Source organism: Rhinolophus hipposideros, assembly GCF_964194185.1.
Source record: "Rhinolophus hipposideros genome assembly, chromosome: 13".
Lineage (NCBI taxonomy): Eukaryota > Metazoa > Chordata > Mammalia > Chiroptera > Rhinolophidae > Rhinolophus > Rhinolophus hipposideros.
In genome coordinates this window covers 49,739,276-49,754,455 of record NC_138059.1, presented here as the reverse complement: position 1 = coordinate 49,754,455, position 15,180 = coordinate 49,739,276, and the positions used below count along the sequence as shown (strand labels likewise).

The 15,180-nt window shown below is 37.0% G+C and overlaps 1 pseudogene across 1 annotated transcript; it reads right to left on the bottom strand.

The window, feature by feature from the left end:
- Positions 1-2,052: 2,052 nt before the first annotated feature.
- Positions 2,053-7,738, bottom strand: LOC308506744 (suppressor of cytokine signaling 5-like; annotated as a pseudogene). The gene is made up of 3 exons: positions 7,457-7,738; positions 3,347-3,924; positions 2,053-2,803 (listed from the first exon to the last, which is right to left on the bottom strand). The product of its transcript is annotated as a suppressor of cytokine signaling 5-like (transcript).
- Between the last annotated feature and the right edge of the window lie 7,442 nt (positions 7,739-15,180).

Sequence of the window (15,180 nt, the reverse complement as noted above, 5' to 3'; positions counted from 1 at the left end):
GGGAGATTAAACACACTTTTCTACTAACTGATAGAGTTTGTGCTAAACGCAGGGGTGTCCAAACTGCGGTCTGCGGGCCGACTGTGGCCCATTATCCATTGTTAATTGGCCCGCAGTAAATTCCAAAATTATATTTAGTTTACTTAAATAAACCAGGTGAGACAATATGTAGTTCATCTCGAGTGAGTGGCCTGGCTGTTTGTGTATTTTACCACATGTGGCCCTTGGTGAAAACCGTTGAAAAAAGTTTGGAGACCCCTGTGCTAGAGAAAGGGTTTCATAAGAAAAGGATGTTTGATGCTGAGGTAGAGGATGTGAATGTTGAGGACCAAAGATGCTGAGTAGAAAAATGAATCTGCAAGATAGTATGTGTGCTGGCTTGACATACTGGAAGGAACAGCCTGCGAAATCTACCAAATACTTTAAGTCTGAATAACTAAAATTTAAATAGCTAGTCATCAAAGATTGTTTGGGTTCACAGCAAAGCATGAGGAAGGTCACTGAACAATTATATTTGCAGAATTCCATGGGGAAAATTTGCTACATAATATCTAACAAGAATCGAACTTTTGCTCTGTGTACCAGGCATTGTTCTAAGTATTTTATTTTACTTTACAAGAACATCAAACATACTTTATTAGCACAAAAAGAAGCCATAACAAGGCACAGCAAGCAGAAATATACATTAGCAGTCAAAGGATTAGTGTTGCATATAAGTATAGCTTTTCGTTTTTGTTGCCCTGGCAATAGCCATCAGGGTGTAAAATAACTTTCTATAGCAGCAGGTAAGGAAACTGAGGTGCACTCACCAGTGGTACAGAGCACATTAACAAAGAGACACAAGAATGGATATGATTACTTTAGTGCAAAATGTCTAGGACCAAACTGTACATTCAGTTCAATAGTAAGAGGCAAACACTAGAACTTGATATTACTTCCAAAATAGCTCACTCAAATAGTATTACACACTATTCTAAGTGACAAAAATATGCTACATAGAGTTATTTACGGATACAGTAGTTGTACAGTAGCTTTTAAATCTTCAATTTAGGTTTCAGATTTTCCAAAACAATGAATTGCACTGAAATTCTATAAATTGTACTTAAGCAATTCAACTATGAGAGTTTACAACAAAGAGATGAATATTGCCATCCAAATTATTACAGTTTAACAATAATCTCAACATCAGCAACCATTGTAGTTATTATTATTGGACTTGTTTAGGCATCTTCTAGTGTCATTTCTTTTTATGATTCACAAACTCATCATGAGCATAGAAAAAAATCCAACATTGAATCAACGATTAAACTGCGCATCTACGTTGCAGCAGTTATTTCCAATATGTTTTAAGTTAAAGTACTTATAAAAAAATTGATACTTAAGGCCTTTAAATAAAATTCTTCTATCAACTTCAAATTTTAAGAATTTTAAGTACTTCTATGTCAAAAACCTGGTTTCCTTAACAGTATCTTTTGCGGAAGAGAAAAAGGAGACTGACTATAAATGATATAAATAAACACTTCAGTGAAATACACTACGCTCTTGTGGCCGGAAAATTGCATTCTTTTTTTCTAAAAGGAAGGCAGTCTTTATTTTGGATTTTCAAAGCTTGATTTATAGTAACTACAAACATCACTACTTTTTTGAAGTTTATAGAAAAATTCTTAGAAAAAAATAATTTCAAACATTAGTCATACTGTTGAAATACTCATCAGATATTAATATTTGATCTTCAGTAAGATATAGAATTCTTCATAGCAAATGCCCCAGAGTTGCCTCACTCAATTACCACAGCCATTGAAAACCCAGTGGTTAGCTAAATTGACAAAATATTTCTGTAGCCTTACTGAACACCTGTAGTTCTAGCCTCTGTTGTCTCAATAGGCACCACGTTTTTCTGAGTAACAGCACATCGCATTTGACAGATGCTAACACTAAGCTTACATACTGTACTAAAAAGAAACTTAACACTGATATATGTGCTTGCTATAGGTATACTGTCTGATGCACATAAAAACAGATCTCGTTAATGACCTTTGGAGACAGGAGAGTTTACTTTGCCTTGACTGGTTTTCCTTCTAACCAGTGAACTCTAATTTTATATTTATAATAATACTCTTGAAAAATCCTGTAACACTGAGGGTAAAGGGAGCCTATCAATTCCAATGTATGTAGTGCATCTGCATATTACTACATGGCAGATATATTGTAGGCTAAAAGGCTCAATTCCTATTTAGTGAAATAGTAAGCAATAGTTCAAAAAACATGGAAGACCCGGTATCTTTATAATATTCTAAAAGGCCTATTACTGTGTAGGAGTGAAATACACATGAGTTGTGAGTATCAAAACTAAAGTTGTGGTCCACTATTTAATTTGGGCATGTAAAGATCTATTTTAGCAACAGAAGCTCACAGAAAAGAGATAATCCTCTTGTGCAGAGTCTCTGAGTGAAAATTTGCCTTCAGGTTTCCTTTCAAGAAGGGCTTCTGCTTCATAACAGTCCATCACACCCCAGGAACAGGGATTACCTGTATTCTGAAGCAAATAAGGCACAAGGCAGTGTATGTAATCAATTTGTGTATGGACTTTCCAGGCTCCTTGTCTATTAACATGGGCATGGCTATTCCTAGATACCTAACATTGCTTCTGCCTACATGACTGCAAATACAGTGTGGTTGTATACTCTTCTGAGCCACAACTAGCTTGTGGAATTGCAGAATTGTCCTCATTTCATTCATTCCAGGAGCTATCTTTGGTTCCAGTTTATATTACAGATTAACCTGTGCAGTGGCTTCAAATGTACTAGGAAGGACAATAAAGTTCACGAACTTATCCTAGAAAAAGTGCTACATACCTCATTGCTGAATATCACTATAGTCACCTTCGAAGTACTCCCCTTCAGAAGCTATGGTGGACCAGTAACTAGTCCACCCTTCAAAGCAATTTTGGAACTTTTTCTGGAATGGTCATCAGAGTTGTCGTCATATTACTCTTGATGTCATAAATGTCATCAAAATGCCTTCTTTTCAATATTTCCTCTATCTTCAGGTAAAGAAAGAAGCCATTGGGGGCCAGATCAGGTGAGTAGGGAGGGTGTTCCAATGCAGTTATCTGTTTACTGGCTAAAAACTCCCTCACAGACAGTGCCATGTGAGCTGGTGCATTGTTGTGATGCATTGGCGAAAAGCTCAGGTTGTCTAACTTTTTCATATGGCCTTTTCAGCACTTCCAAGTAGCAAACTTTGTTAACTGTCCAGTTGGTAAAATTCATAATAAATTTTCCACATGATATCAAAAAAGTTTAGCAATATCATTGCAACAAGTTCACAAATGTAATTGTCAGACCTCGTATGTATTTGTCCATTGGTAGGGGTTCAACCCCTTCTTCAATACTAAGCCACCTTCTCTCTCTAAGCTTATCTTCTTCATCTTCTGTAGAAACCAAGGATGGATTAAATGTGTCAAAAAACGTTGAATGTGGGCTTACAGGGACTGTATGCTGTCAAATCAAATGCTATTTGGGGCCTAAATCTGAGCCAGCAGGAAAAGGGCGTTTCTCAAACACTAATTCGGAAAGCTATATTTTTATTTTATTATGAAAGAAAGGCTTCGACTGCTTGTTGTAAGTTCTCATGGGAAAATACAAGTCCACAGTATCCTGCAACCTCTGTCTCAGAGAGCTATTTCCTATAATTCTGCTGGAAATGCTGCCCTTATTATGTACGGAGCTTACCTCATATTGCCTCTATCTCTTTTGAAGTCCACTTCTAGTTCTACCAAACTTTTTATCAATACCCAATAAACTTTGTGTCTTTGTAGAACAGGAACGTTTCTACTTTCCATTCCACAGATCATGTCCAGAGTAAGAATCTCTTCTCACAGATTTCTGATCAAGTTGGTAGAGCAGGTAAACACTGTGCTCACTTCCTCTCAGGACCACAGCAATTACAACTAAACTACAGAGCAACCATAATGGTTCAGTTTAGCTGAACCAAAGCCCTACAACTAATGACATACAAAAGAAGCCACTTCGAGACAGGTAGAAGAGGAAGAGACATGGAAGAGCTGGTCCTACACCTGCATGTGGTCATTAAAACTTGGGAAAGATATCTTGGCTGTGGAGGTCCCCACTGGAAGAGCAGGGGATTTCAGCTCCACACCTGGCTACCCAGTCCAAGGTTCCAGTTCCTGGGACAGAAGTCCCTATAACTTCTGGGTATGAAAACCAGTGGAGATTGTGGCTGAATGAGATGGAGGGTGACTGGAGTCCCAGGCACTCCTCCTCAAGGGTCCATGCATGGACTTACTTGCTGACAGACTCATTGGCTCCGAACTCCAGCACTGGGGCAGGGGCTCAAAAGGTGCCAGGGACATACAGGGGGGAACTGAGTTGTCTGGCCTCAGGGTGAGGGCTAGAGGGTCAGCTTTCTCCCAGAGAAAGGAACCGACAGAAACCATTGTTTCTTTGATGATCCTTTCCCTCCTGCATGCAGATGCAGGCGGATACCATTTCTGTGTCTCATTAAACAGGCTATTACCTTTCATCTTCCCTGCCCTATCGATTCCTGGAGACTCTGCCCCACCCAAATTTTGGGCACACCCAAGCCACTTCCAGTGGCTTTTCCATCCAAACAACTTATTTTAGCTCATGCTGCTGACTTTCATAAAATCTCTCAAAGGTTCACAAAACCCAAACATGCAGCATCTGGCTTCAGCATGTCCTGTACATCTGGTTGAGCAGCCCTAAGTCCATACTAGTGACAGCCATCCTCCGTTTGAAGATTGGCCTCTGAAGGCACCTCTAAGCCCAATTCAGGTGGTGACTATCTGTGGATTGCTTTGTTGCTCCTACCACATGGCCTTAGGCAGAGCACAGGCTGCAGCTAAACTTGGCCTGCAGTGGGTCCCCTTCCAGGAGGTCCCAGGGCTGTTACACCTGGTGGCCAGCTTCAGATCAAGGTGGAATATCACCTGGCCACCTCTAAGGATGATACATCGAAAGGGCAGACTGGGCAGGCACCAGAGCCTTGCTGAGACAGATGGTGCTCTGTAGGGTCAGCCCTTGCACCACAGCTCCTCCACTGTGGTTACAGTCAGTCCTCACAACCAAGCAGCCTGAGGGCCAGTCCCTCCCATTGATGTGCAAACAACAACCAAGGTTCAACTACAATAGGAGGGCACACACAACCCACACAAGGGACACAGATGGAGCACCTGGCTCTAGTGACCAGGTAGACTGTACTTGTTGGTCCCACAGGACAGCTACTACATAAGGCCACTCTACTAAGATCAGGAGACATAGCAGCCCTACCTAATACACAGAAACAAATACAGAGAGGCAAAAAAATGGGGAGACAAAGAAACATGTCCCAAATGAAAGAACAGAACAAAGCTCCCGGAAAAGAACTAAATAAAATGGAGACAAGCAATGTACCAGGCACAGAGTTCTAAAACTTATTATTAGGATGCTAAATGATCTCAGGGAGAACTTTAACAGAGAGACAAGAAACATACAAATGGAGATAGAAAACATAAAAAAGAACCATTCAGATATAAAGAATATAATAACTGAAATGAAAAATACATTAGAGGGAATCAGCAGTAGATTCAACAGTAGAATCAACAGTAGAAGCAGAGGATTGAATCAGAGATTTAGAAAATAAGGTAGCATAAACCACCCAAACAGAACAGCAAAAAGAAAAAAAGAATCCAAAAAAATGGGGATAGTTTAAGTGTTCTCTGGGACATCAACTGTACCAACATTTACATCATAGGGATATCAGAAGGAGAAGAGAGAGAGCAAGGAATTGAAAACCTACTTAAGAAATAATGATGAAAAAATTCCCTAACCTGGTGAAGTAAATAAATATACAAGCCCAGGAAGTGCAGAGAATCCCAAGAAAGATGAACCCAAAGAAACTCACACCAAGACACATCAAAATTAAAATGCCAAAGAGTAAAGACAAAGAGAATCTTAAAAGCAGCAAGAGAAAAGCAGTTAGTTACCTGCAAGGGAGATCCTATAAGATTATCAGCTGATTTCTCAACAGATACTCTGTAGGCCAGAGGGATTGGCATGAAATATTCAAAGTGATGAGAAAGAGGGACCCATGACCAAGATTAATCTACCCAGCAACGCTATTATTTAGAACAGAAGGACAGATAAGGAGCTTCCCAGACCAGCAAAGTTAAAGGAGTTCATCACCACCAAATCAGTATTACATGAAATGTTAGAAGAGCTTCTTTAAGAAGAAGTAGAAGAAAACAAAGAAGATCAAAAATATGAATAATAAAAGGTAATAACTACATATCTACCAATAATCACTTTAAATGTAAATGGATTAAATGTCCCAATCAAAAGATACGGTGGCTGAATAGATAAGAAAATAAGATCCTTACATATGCTGCTGATAAGAGCCTCACTTCAGATCGAAAGGCCCACACTGACTGAAAGTAAAAGGATGGGAAAAGGATATTTTGTGAAAATGGAAACTAACTAACTAACTAACTAACTAACTAACTAACTAACTAACCTGGTGTGGCAGTACTTATCCAGACAAAATACTTTAAAACACAGGCTGTAACAGGAGACAAGGAAGGACCCAGCAATCCCACTTCTGTGTATTTATCAGAAGACACCCAAAACACTACTTTGAGGGGATGTGTGCTTCCATATGTTCATTGCAGCATTGTTTACAGTGGTCAAGATATGGAGGCAGCCTGGGTATCCATCAATGGATGAATAGATAAAGAGGAGGTGGTCCATATGTACAATGGAATATTGCTCAGCAATGGATGAGAATGGGTTCTTGCCATCTGCTGTGGCATGGGTGGACCTGGAGGGTATTGTGCTGAGTGGAGTATGTCAGACAGAGAAAGAAAGATGCAATGTGATTTTGATTATTTGTGGAATCTAAAGAACAAAATAAAGAAACAAATAAAACAGAAACAAACTCATAGCTATAGAGAACATTTTGATGGTTGCCAGATGGGAGGGGGACTGGGGATAAGAAAAAGGAAGGGATTAAGAAGTACAAATTGGTTGTTACACAGTAGTCATGGGGATGTAGGATGTAGTCAATAATATTGTAATAAGTATATATGGTGTCAGATGGGTGCTAGATCTATTGGGGTGATAGGTGGGAGTGAAGTTGAAGGGCAGGGTAAAAAGGTGAAGGGATTAAGAAGTACAAATTGGTTGTTACAAAATAGTCATGGAGATTTAAAGCATAGAGAATATAGTCAATTATATGGTAATAACTATACATAGTGCCAGGTGGGTACTAGACTAGTCAGGGAAATCATTTCATTATATAAATATGTAACAAGTATGCTGTACGCCTGCTATTAATATAAAATAATGTTGAATGTCAAAACAAACAAAAAAATAAATAGTGTAAAAAAGAAGAATCTCTCCTGTCAAGTCTTGTTTCTGGGTGACACATGAATCATTACCTGCTTGTTTCAATAATCTGAGGAAATTCAGTGGCACAGTTTTGGTTTCTCCTAGAAGAATTCTTTGAAGGGCTTAATCCCAGTTGTACTGCAACATTTTCCCTTAAGGGACTGCTTTGTTTCTGAAGAACTAACTCTTATACTGACTTACAAATATATTTGACGGACAAATATCTGTCGGAGTTCATGTCCATATTTTCACTAAGGCTTCCTCCCTCATGACTGAAGAGATTCTGACATCTGCATTTGAAATTATTCTACATTTCCCCCCACTTTATCCATTGATTATAAATCAGTTGAGGGGAGTGCTGACTTCAACAAGTGGCACCTGTGGCCATTCAGGACTGGTTAGGAGGGCGTAGTCACGGAGAGGGCGAGTAGGCTCGCTTGCTCGCCCCATCTGTCTTGTCCCCTCTGACTGCCCAAGGAGCACAGTCTCACTTCAGGGGACCCCTGCTGTGCCAGATACCCCCGCCAGACCCCCAACACTTTCTGCAGCAGCCTTCTCCTCTTAACCCTTTTCTCCTCCCCTCTCTCTCCATGCCCCATTGGAATCTAAGCATTAACTCATTTAATTCTCACACGATCTTAGTTTGTAGGTTTAGGTTTCATTACAATTGTCTAATTTTATAGATGAGGAAACCTAGGCAAATAGAAGATAAATCCGCCTATATCACAAATTGATGTAAATAGCATTTGAAGTGAGGTAGCTGAAAACAGTGGCTGCTCACCTAGCTATGCTGCCTAGGACTGGTAGGTGCCAACTAGGTATTTCTTAGTTTGATTTGATTTCTGGCAAACTTGTTCAATGACCCTAATTTTTATCCACTTTCAAAGATATGGTAGCTTATATTAAATAATATTTATGCAATATACCTTTCATACCAATATGGAGATATAATTCTTAAACGTCTGAGAAATGACATCACATTCTTTGCTAAAGTGACCATTAAAAAGCTGTTGGCTGACTTGAACTGACTGGGACAATATTCCAAGCTTGTAATTATGACTTAGTCAAATAGCACAAATTACAAGCTGATTTTATAACCTTCCTCTTTTGATAAATTAAAAGCTAGGTAATGTTTTCAAAATTCTGAACCAGAATATTGATTCCAAATACTAGGAATATAGATATATCAATAATTCACCTAAGACTAAAGCAAAACCTATAGAAAAATCATCTTCAGCATATTGGGTTTCATCCTGAAAGGAAAAAAAATAATAAGTGAAGTATGAAAGCAACAAACGCTTGGAATTGCAGAGATGAAATAGACAACTGATTCTTAATTAGTTAAAATGATCACTAATAAATGAAATCTAGAAATAAAATCCCACCTCTCAGCATGATCCAAAATACCAGCTTTTTTTCATAATTAAAAAATTTGTTAACTCTTTCATCGAATTTATTTCGAATTTATTTCATTAACTCTTCGAAGATGTTAACTCTTTTGTCCTCTTTGAGCCTCCTCAATATTTCTTAGCATAGTTTAGCTGCAATGCAAAAGACAGATTTGAAATTAGGTGAAAAAAAATTTTTTAAAGGAATAGAAATATACAAAATAATTCATGCTGTTTTATGAATTATAGAGAAGTCTAAAAAGCAAGAACAAAGGGAATTATTTAAATATCATCCCATTTAAATGGTAAATTCTCCATGACATATTTTTCAGTTTATTGGCAGTGAGTGAACTGATCTACATGGCACCTTGTTTTGCATGTCCTTTCTCTCCCTTCTCCCATTCTCAGTCGCCTTCGATGCTTTCCATATGTCTGGATCAATCTGTTGATTTTGTTAATACTTTCCCATCCCCCTTCAAGACTCTTATGAATTATCTTAAACTCTTTGTTGTGATCAGAAATTAGGAATTGCATTGATTATATATTCTTTTTATATAGTATTTACCTTATCCACTTGTTTCTTCTTTGATTATTGAAGGTAGATTAATTTCAAGAGCAAAATGGTCAGGAATAATCAATTCTATACCTAAATAAAGGAAACTGCATAGGCTTAGAAATGCTATAAGGTAGAATTTTTGGGAAAATACACTAAAGTAAAATATACTGAGACCAGGACATGATACAATATATATCAATCTTATATTCAATGTGTGATTTTCAATGCAGGAAATATCCAACGGTAAGAAATAACTCACAATGAAAGCCTTTACAATTTTTTCTTTGAAATCTTCATGCACTTTAAGAAGATTGGAGAAAACACATTTCAGCAGGCTTGGCAGTCACTCAAATTTGTGTGCTTTAAGTTTAGAACCAAACTCAATCTGCCCCCTGTTCAAGCTCTGTTCTGTGCTGGCAAAACACCACTTGCTTGTTCAGAGGGAGAAGAAAGGCTTTCTAAAACTCAAAAAAATGTACTGGACATTAAATAACTCCTCAACAATTATATTATTCTCAGATGAAGTAAAGTCAAATTAAACGCATATGGGTGACATTTTCCTTATAACACATGGGTACAAAATAAATAGAAAATACTTAACAACACTTACTTAGAGTTTAGCAAAATTCAATAATGCCTAAAAATTGCCAAAGTTCATTTGATCTTTCCAAGATACTTTTGGATTTCCCAGCTGTTATGCCTATTTCCCCATCACCATCTTACATTTTGAGGAAATGTTTGCTTAGGTATAATTTTTTTTGTAGCATTTGATATTAAATATTGCAATAGTGTGTTAAGATGCTAAAGCTGAAATGTGGAAAGATGTACCATAATCTATTTATATTTAATTATGTAGACTGAATTAACCATACATATAAATAATTTAAACATATGTACACACATATGTACATGTGCTTATTAAAAGTTCAACTTAAGTATTCATATAAATTTTCATTTTAAATTATTTTGCAGAACAACTCTGAAATCTGATAAGTAGATCTATGTAACTATGGGTAAAATATGCTGAAAAGACTGATAGTTTGAGATTTATGGGATTGAGGTATAAGCTGTGGCACATATTTGCATGTTATTTAGCTCTTCTGAAACCTTTTCTTAACTATAGAAAGATGGAGTTAAACTTGATAATATTTAAACTTATTTCTTAAAGTAGTTTAATGTGAATCAGTGATTCTAACAAGTTTGAAAATTACTTGACTTTATGGTTAATAATGTTAATTTTATCTGAGTTTAGTTCCTTATTTGTTGCTGTACAAGGTGTGATCAAAAAATACGGTGAATGTTTAAATTTAAAAGATTATTGCAGTAAAAGACACATTGCCTTTAATGCCCCTCAGAATACTCCCCCTCACTTCCAACACACTTATCCCATCGTTCTTGCCATTTTCTGAAGCAGTTCTGGAAGTCCTCTTTTGTGAGTGTCTTTAGTTGCACTGTCCTGGCTGCCTTAATGTCCCGAATCAATTCAAAACATTTACCTCTCATGGTCATTTTGACTTTGGGGAAGACTCAGAAGTCAGAAAGTGCCAGGTCCAGTGAATAAGGCGGATGAAGACAAACCGTAATGTTTTTATTTGACAGAAATTGCCATACCGGAAACGAGTTGTGACAGAGCTTTTCCTTTGTGATCAAGATATACAGTGAATATGGCTGCCGAGTGCCATCAGACAGAAAGGCAGGGATCTACAATATGGGAATCAGTGCACGTAACAGTATGTGACAAGTTTCAACTTGTTTGGGGCAGTCAGTTGGGTGTGAGCTAAGGTTGAGAGAAGGTGTGTTTTAAAGTGTGCCTTACATCATTCTTCATCATGACAATGCTCCATGTCACATATCTCTTCTGATATGTGGCAATTTCTGTCAAATGAAAACATTACAGTGCATCCTCATCTACCTTATTCACGGGATCCGGTACTGTGCAACTTCTGGTTCTTCCTCAAAGTCAGAATGATTCAGGACATTGAGACAGCCATGAAAGCACAACTAAAGACACACACGAAAGAGGATTTCTAGAAGTACTTCAGAAAGTGCCAAGAACAATGGGATAAGTGTGTTTGAAGCAATTATTTTGAGGGGGATTAATGGCAGTATGTCTTTTACTGTAATATACTGTTTTATTTAAACATTCACTGTAGTTTTTGATCACACCTCATATCTATTCTTATCTCAAGTAAATGCAACCAAACTCAACATTCCATGTAATCTAAAAAACTTTCAGAGAATTTTACTGTGTACTTTTATCAGTCTTAATGTGTATCAGCCAAATATAAGTATAGCAGTTAAGATGTATGTTAGTTAATAGGGTACTTAGGAATTCCAGCAGTGCCATCTCCATACTCTATTTCCACCCCCACTCCCCACCTATTATATAGTATAATAGTTATAAATGTAATCTCTGAAATTAGACTTTCGGCTTGAAATCCTGACTCTGCCATTTTACAACTACTTGACTTTGGGCAAGTGGTTTTCTCTCTCTCTACCTCAAATTTTTTTTTTTTTTTTTTTTTTTGTGTGTGTGTGTGTGTTTCTGTGAAAGAAGATAATGTGTTTCATTGGAGAGTTCTGAGCTGTTCATGATTTTTTACCCAAAGTGTTTAGAATAGAGTCTGGCACATAATAAATTTTCAACTTGCTTCTTATGTGTCTTGTGCATTAGAATTGAAACCTTAATAGAGCAGGAGACTCATCAGTCTTGCTCATCATGATCCTGACTGCTTTACCTTCTCTTCCTTCTCTGTCTTTATTTTAATTGAAGTAAATTTCAAATAACATATAATTAACCATTTTAAAGTGACATTGAATTAATTCACAATGTTGTACAACCATCATCTCTATCTAGTTGATTAAATATCTTTTATCATGTGGAAGAAGTTGACTTCTATTCCTACTTTGTTGATTATTTTTGTCATGAAAAGATGTTGAAAAATTTTTCAAATGCTTTTTCTGCATCAATTGATATGATCACGTTTTTCTTTATTCTGTTATTGTGGAGTATTACACTGATTGATTTATACGTGTTGACTTGCGTTCCTGGGATAACCCTCACTTGGTCATGGAGTATAGTCTTCTAATACGCTACTATGTGTGGTTTCCTAGCATTCTGTTGAGGAATTTTGCATATGTATTCACAAAGCATATGGATTTAGTTTTCTCTTGTTGTGATGTCTTCATCTGGCTTTGGTATAAAGTTAATGCTGGCCTCAAAAAATAAGTCAGTAAGTGTACCCTCTTTTACCATTTTATTTTTTTTTTAAAGAGATTGAAAAGGATTGGTATTAATTATTCTTCTTTACACATTTGGTGGAATTTTGCAAGTGAAGTCATCTGCTCCTGGACTTTTCTTTGTAGGGAGGTTAGTTCTTTTTTTTTTTCTTTTTAATTTATTTATTGGGGTGACAATTGTTAATGAAATTACATAATTTCAGGTGTACAATTCTGTATTACATCATCTATAAATCTCATTGTGTGTTCACCACCCAGAGTCAGTTCTCCTTCCATCACCATATATTTGATCCCCCTTACCCTCATCTCCCTCCACCCACCCCCCTTACCCTCTGGTAACCACTAAACTACTGTCTGTGTCTATGAGTTTTTGTTTCTCATTTGTTTGTCTTGTTCTTTTGTTGTTTTTGGTTTATATACCACATATCAGTGAAATCATAGGGTTCTCTGCTTTTTCTGTCTGACTTATTTCGCTTAGCATTATACTCTCAAGATCCATCCATGTTGTCACAAATGTTCCTATATCATCTTTCCTTACCACCGAACAGTATTCCATTGTGTACATATATCACAACTTCTTTATCCATTCATCTATCGAAGGACATTTTGGTTGTTTCCATGTCTTGGCCACCGTAAACAAAGCTGCAATGAACATTGGAGCACACGTGTCTTTATGTATAAATGATTTCAAATTCTTTGGGTAGATACCCAGGAGAGGGATTGCTGGGTCATATGGTAATTCTATTTGTAATTTTTTGAGGAACTTCCACACTGCCATCCATAGCGGTTGCACCAGTCTGCATTCCCACCAACAGTGTATGAGGGTTCCTTTTTCTCCACAGCCTCTCCAACACTTGTTGCTATTTGTCTTGTTGATGATAGCCATTCTGACTGGGGTGAGGTGATATCTCATTGTGGTTTTTATTTGCATTTCTCTGATGATTAGTGATTTTGAGCATTTTTTCATATGTCTATTTGCCATTTGTAAGTCCTCTTTGGAGAAATGTCTCTTCAGGTCCTCTGCCCATTTTTCAATTGGGAGGTTGGTTTTTTTGTTGCTGAGTTTCATGAGTTCCTTGCATATTTTGGATATTGGACCCTTATTGGGGGAACTGTTTGCAAAAATCTTCTCCCATTCAGTCAGTTGCCTCTTTGTTTTGTCGATGGTTTCTTTTGCTGTGCAGAAACTTTTAAGTTTCATATAGTCCCATTTGTTTATTTTAGCTTTTACTTTCATTGCCTTTGGAGTCAAATTCATAAAATACTCTTTGAACCCAAGGTCCATAAGTTTAGTACCTACGTTTTTTTCTATGCATTTTCTTGTGTCAGGTCTTATGCTAAAGTCTTTGATTCATTTTGAATGAATTTTGGTACATGGTGACAGATAAAAGTACAGTTTCATTGTTTTGCACATGGCTATCCAATTTTCCCAGCACCATTTATTGAAGAGACTGTCCTTCCTCCATTGTATGTTTTTAGCTTCTTTGTCAAAAACTATCTGTCCATATTTATGTAGTTTTATTTCGGGATCTAAGTTCTATTACATTGGTCTATGTGTCTGTTTTTCTGCCAATACCATGCTGTTTTGATTATTGTAGCCCTGTAGTGCAAGCTAAAGTCAGGCAGTGTGACTCATCCAGCATTGTTCTTTTTTCTTAAGATTGCTTTGGCTATTCAGGGTCTTTTGTGGTTCCAAACAAATCTGATAATTTTGTGTTCTATTTCTTTAAAAAATGCCATTGGGATTTTGATGGGGATTGCATTAAATCTGTATATTGCTTTGGGTAATATAACCCTTTTAACTATGTTGATTCTTCCAATCCATGAGCACGGAATGTCTTTCCATTTCTTTGCGTCATCTTCAATTTCTTTCAAAAATGACTTCTAGTTTTAGCATATAAATCCTTCACATCCTTGGTTAAGTTTATTCCTAGGTATTTTATTCTTTTTGTTGCAATTGCAAAGGGAATTGTTTTTTGTATTTCTTTTTCTGAGATTTCACTGTTAGTATATAGGAATCCAATGGACTTGTTCTACATTGATTTTTGTGGCCAGCAACTTTACTGTATTCGTTGATTGTTTCTAACAGCTTTTTGGTGGAGTCTTTAGGGTTTTCTATATATAGCATCATGTCATCTGCAAAGAGTGATATTTTAACTTCTTCATTACCAATTTGGATGCCTTTTATTTCTTTCTCTTGCCTGATGGCTCTGGCAAGGACTTCCAACACTATGTTGAAAAGCAGAGGTGATAGGGGACAGCCCTGTCGTGTTCCTGAACGTAGAGCAAAGGGCTTCAGTTTTTCACCATTAATTATGAGATTTGCTGAGGGCTTGTCATAGATGGCCTTTACTATGTTAAGGTATTTTCCTTCTATACCTATTTTATTAAGTGTTTTAATCATAAATGGATGTTGTATCTTGTCAAATGCTTTTTCTGCATCAATTGATATAATCATATGATTTCTGTCCTTTATTTTGTTTATGTGATGTATCACATTGATGGATTTGCGGATGTTGAACCATCCTTGTGCTCCAGGGATGAACCCCACTTGGTCATGATGAATAATCTTTTTAATGCATTGTTGTAT